Here is a 5,317-nt window from a genome sequence, read left to right on the forward strand (position 1 = left end):
TTTAGGCACTTGGTTTTTAGGCATACACATAGGCTGGGAAACAAGGTTGCTCACAGCTTAGCAAGAGCAACATGTAATTTTTTTCCTTTCTATACTTGGATTGAGGAAGTCCCAGTAGTGTCTGATGTAGTTTATCTCCCTGAAATTTCAATTGAATCGTAGCTCACCTTCCTTTTTGGGGGGCGGTTTCTCAAAAAAAAAAAGTGCTTCAATCCAAGTACATTTTGGCAAAATACTCTTGCAACCATTTGGCTTTCACTTGCAACCCAGAATCCATCAATGCATTCATTGATAATCAATAAATCCTCCCATCTAATCGTGTTCCTTCAAATTTCATATCCCGTAAATGCTTCACCAACTCATCGATCCGACTACTCCTTGAAAAAACTCCAACCATAATTCCAGCCATGACCTTGTCAATTTCACCCCCATTGATCCTAAACTCATTGTAATATCTCAGGCACATCTCAAACTCCTTGGCTTTACTTTAAGCACTAATAATAGTAGTGTAACTAACCTTATCTGGTGCAACCTTTCTTCGCTTCGTCTCCTTCCATAGCTTCTCAGCTTGCCTTAAATTATTGACCTTTCCATGCATTTCCATCAAAGAATTGTAAATCCAAACATTTGGTTCACACCCTCTTTCTTTCATCTTGGCCAAAAGCCTCATTGCATCTTTAGGCCTCCCCGTTTTGCCATACATTACAATCATGCTAGAATAAGCCACAACACACTTATCAAACCCCTTTTGTTTCCATCTCTGAAAATAACATTTCAACTTTCGAATAGAGCCCAAGATGACAATATGCATTTATAACCGAGGAGTATGTAACTTGTCCTGGTTCACATCCCTAAGAAATTAGCTCTTTGTATACCTTAACTGCAGCTAGAAATCCTCTTTTCTTTGAGAAGCCATTGACAATTGCACAGAATATACAATCAGAAATTCTTAACTTTGAACTTTTCATTGCTTTAACAATTTCAAGTGTCTTCTCCACTAGTCCTTCTTCCACATACGTCAACACTATTTTTAAGTACAGCCCTGGATCTCTCAACATTTGTTTGCTTTTCCCTTCTTCGAAAAGATCTTCGACCACCTTTACTTCTCGTAAGCTTGCAAAAGAACAAATCAAAGAAGATTAAACCAAAGAATTCTTGGAAATTCCTTTCCTTGTACTTTCTTTAAAGTATTCAAGAGCTTCAAAAGCTCTTCCTAATTTTCCTAGGGACTCAATTAGAGTCCCATATTTACGAGTGCAAAATGGTAATGAATAAAAATCTAGTTGACTACTTTCTAATTCACAAAAAAATTCAACCACTTTTTCAAAATCACCAAGTCTCGTATAAGCTTCCATGATATGGCAAGAACATTCAGAATCGGGAACAACTCCCATAGATCTCATTTTCCCAAATGCTACAGTGGTGCTTCTATACATATAATGCTTGTTGTAGCCTCTAATTGCAGAACCAAAGGCCAATACACTGACTTTACCATTAGATTTGAAAACTTCAAGCAAAGTCTCAACAATTTTGAATTTTCTAGCTCTAATGCAACTACTAACCAATTTTGAACAAGTGGAACTATCAGGCAACACATTATAGTTGTTGAAATCATTACAAACTACTAAAATCATAAGCCATTTCTTTGAACGTAACAAATACCCAATCACATGCTTTAAAGTTGTTTTCTCCTGTCCAAATTTTGGGCTTCCTTTCATTTTTTCATAGTACTTGAAAGCAAAATCCTGGGTTTTGTAACTAAATAAAATATTAAAATTTATAATAAAAAAATATATATTGATATTTAATATAAATAATAGTAGCATTCAATTTGAAAATATTGATATGGATTTCAATAACACAATTTGATATTACAAACAATTAATACCGATAAGAGTAGGAAATTTAATCAAAACAATAATTAAAATTTGTTAAATTAGAGTTTTTTTTATAATAAATATAATACAAAATACGTTTAAAATGAATTTTATATTTGGGTAAAATTTAAGTTCAATACCTTTTTTTTTATTTGAGTAATCCAAACCCGAAGGCCAAGTATTTATTTCATAATAACTCAAAAAGATTACAAAGAGTCTCGAGTTACTAGGGGAGCTATATCATCAGGAGAGGATTCAATCCAAACCTGTAGTTCATTGCTTGAAACAAATTTCTTGGCAAGAAAATGGGCAACTGAATTGCCTATGCATTTTACATGAGAAAAATTACAACATCGAAAATCATTTGCTACAATCAAAATGTCACTTATCACATGACCATACTCCGGATTGGCCATATCTCTTGCTAGGATAGCCTTGATAATGACCTCAGAGTTGCCCTCAACAGAAACTTCAAATATGCTTAATTCCTTTGCAAAATATAAAGCCCTCCTACATGCCAAAGCTTCAACCACTGCTGGAGAAGATGGCAAGTGAATTCTTTCTACCAAGGCTCCAAGAACACTACCTGTATGGTCACGTACAACTGCACCTAACCCAGCAGCACCTAACTTTTTGAAAGTGGCCCCATCAAAGTTAACTTTATAAAGTGGATATATAGGAGGGATCCACAGAACAGCTCTTTCACTTGACAGAGATCGATGACCCTTGCTACATTGCACCTGTTGAAAATCTTGGAGGTAAGCCACTGCTCTCTTTCGAATCTGTTGTACCTCAATGACCTGCTCCTGCACTCTTATCGAGTTTCTTCTAGACCAGATAAACTAGAAAATCATGGCCATAAGATTTACATCTAAACTTTCCCTCATTTTCAATAACATCTCCCACAAATCAGCAAACAAGAGAAACTTGTACCTGAGTAATTTTGTTGTCACTTCATTTGACTCCCAAATGGGAATAAGGGAAACACAACTCCATAAAACATGCACTATGTCTTCACTGTCTGATTTGCAACTAGAGCAAAGAACTGATCTAACAACATTTCTTTGCCAAAGTTTATAGAGAGAAGGGAGAGCATTATGTGTAGCCCGCCAAATCATGTGCTTGACTTTGTGTGGAACTTGTAAATTCCAAATGCTATTCCACATCAAGTGGTTTCGATCAGGACTTGAGCAAGATGGCAGCACCTGTCTGTTCACACCAACAAGGAGTTTATAGGCACTATGAGTTGAGAAGGTACCTTGAGGGGTAGGGAGCCAAACCTACTTGTCTGCAACTTGGAAACTCAATGGAAGGCCAAGAATAATACTAGCTTCCTGAGGGATGAAGTTCTGCTTAACCAAATCGACCTTCCAGTTGTGTGTCTTGGCATTAATTAGATCACAAACTCTAGCTTTAGGGGGCAAAACTGATAAGGGAGAAACTATTCTAGAACACGAAGTTTTTGGCAACCACCTATCCCTTCGAATCTGTATAGACTGACCATCACCAACTCTCCAGACTGAACCTAGCTCTATGACATGTCTCGCTTGGCAAAGGCTCTTCCAAGCATGAGAACCCTTATTTGAGTTATCACAATCCATGATAGAACAATCAAGAAAAAACTTTGCTTTGAATACTTTGTGAAACAGAAAATTTTCCTGAGAGTTTAAACACCAAAACTGCTTAGCGAGTAGGGAGTCGTTGAATTTACTCAATTCTCAAAAACCCATACCACCTTCATACCTTCATTTTTTGGGAGGCAAAGTTTTTCCCAACTAATCCAATGAATCTTCCTCTGCTCACCTCTGTATCCCCACCAGAACTTCCTAATTAAAGTTTCAATATCCTTAATAAGACATTTCAGCAACTTAAAACAAGACATTGTGTAAGTTGGGATTGCTTGAATTATTGCCTTGATAAGTATTTCCCTCCCGGCTTGAGACAATAACTTCTCCTTCCACCCCTTGAGTTTTTTCCAGATTCTTTCCTTAATAATACTAAAAGACTTCTTTTTATCTCTACCAACTAGCGACGGGAGACCGAGGTATTGTTCATATCTCTGAATTGCTGGTACGCCTAGGAAAGCTTGGATAGCCTGTTGGGTCTGAAAGGAGGTGTTCAAGCTAAAGAAAATATTTGTTTTCCCCTTATTGATGTTTTGGCCTGATGCTTGTTCATAAAGATGTAGGATTGACTGGATTTGGACACATACCGAGATCGTAGCTCAACAGAATACAAGGCTGTCATCTGCAAATAGAAGAAGAGAAACACGTGGACCAATTGCACATAGAGATACACCCTTTATTTCCCCATCTGATTCAGCCTTCTTGAAAAGGGCATCTAGACCTTCAGTAACCAATAAGAAAAGATAAGGGGAAAGAGGGTCCCCTTACCGGAGCCCTTACCCTGGAGAAATAAAACCATGGGGCTTACCATTTAGCATAATGGAGTAGGTGACAAAACGAACACACATGGATATGAGGTGGAGGAATTTTTCACTAAACCCCATCTTCAACATAATCTTCTCAAGGAAAATCCATTCAACCCGGTCGTACTCCTTGCTCATGTCCAACTTCAAAGCCATATATCCCAACTTACCAGTCCGTTTTGCCTTCAGAGAATGAAGCATCTCATGTGCAATTAAGATGTTATCAATAATAACCCTCTCTGACGTAAGGGCACTTTGTGTTTCAGAAATGATCTGGGGTAGGAGTGGTTTCAAGCGATTTGCAAGAACCTTAGCAATAAGTTTGTACAATACATTACTAAAACTGATAGGTCGGAAATCAGTGACCCGACGAGCATTCTTTACTTTAGGAATAAGAGTTAAAAATGTATGATTAAGGGTCCTAGGAATAATACCTGAGTTGAGCACAGAGAGTACTACATCTGAAACCTCAGCACTCACCTTATCCCAAAATTACTTACAGAACAATGGAGGTAACCCATCCGAACCTGGACCTGTGGTGGAGTCCATCTATTTAAGGGCAAACAACACCTCACTAGCCTCAAATGGTCTATCCAAATCATCATTCATGGCAGGAGAGACTCTTGGTTCAACCACATTCAAAACAAGATCAAGTAACAGGGGATTTGAAGAAGAGAACAACCCTGAATAATATCCGACCAGCAAATCCCCTACTCGGTCTTCCTCCTCAATCCAATCACCTACGTCATTCTCTAAACCAGCAATAAAATTTCGCTTATTGCGTTCTGAGGATCGGCAGTGAAAATACTTAGTATTTTGGTCACCATACTTCAGCCAGTCAGACTTAGCCCTTTGATTCCACATGCATTCCTCCATCTCCATCAATTTATCTATCTCATTTGACAAGGACTTCACCCTTTCATGCCCCTTGCCCACCATAGACAAAGCCTCAGCTTTTACCAGCTGCTTTCTTTTATATGCCAATAATTGACGGATATTGCCAAAAACCTTC

At 37.9% G+C, this 5,317-nt stretch overlaps 1 pseudogene; it reads right to left on the minus strand.

Annotated features, from left to right (window-relative positions):
- Positions 1-208: 208 nt before the first annotated feature.
- On the minus strand, positions 209-3,478 carry LOC115966615 (annotated as a pseudogene).
- Positions 3,479-5,317: the final 1,839 nt, after the last annotated feature.

Source organism: Quercus lobata, chromosome 11 (assembly GCF_001633185.2).
Source record: "Quercus lobata isolate SW786 chromosome 11, ValleyOak3.0 Primary Assembly, whole genome shotgun sequence".
NCBI lineage: Eukaryota > Viridiplantae > Streptophyta > Magnoliopsida > Fagales > Fagaceae > Quercus > Quercus lobata.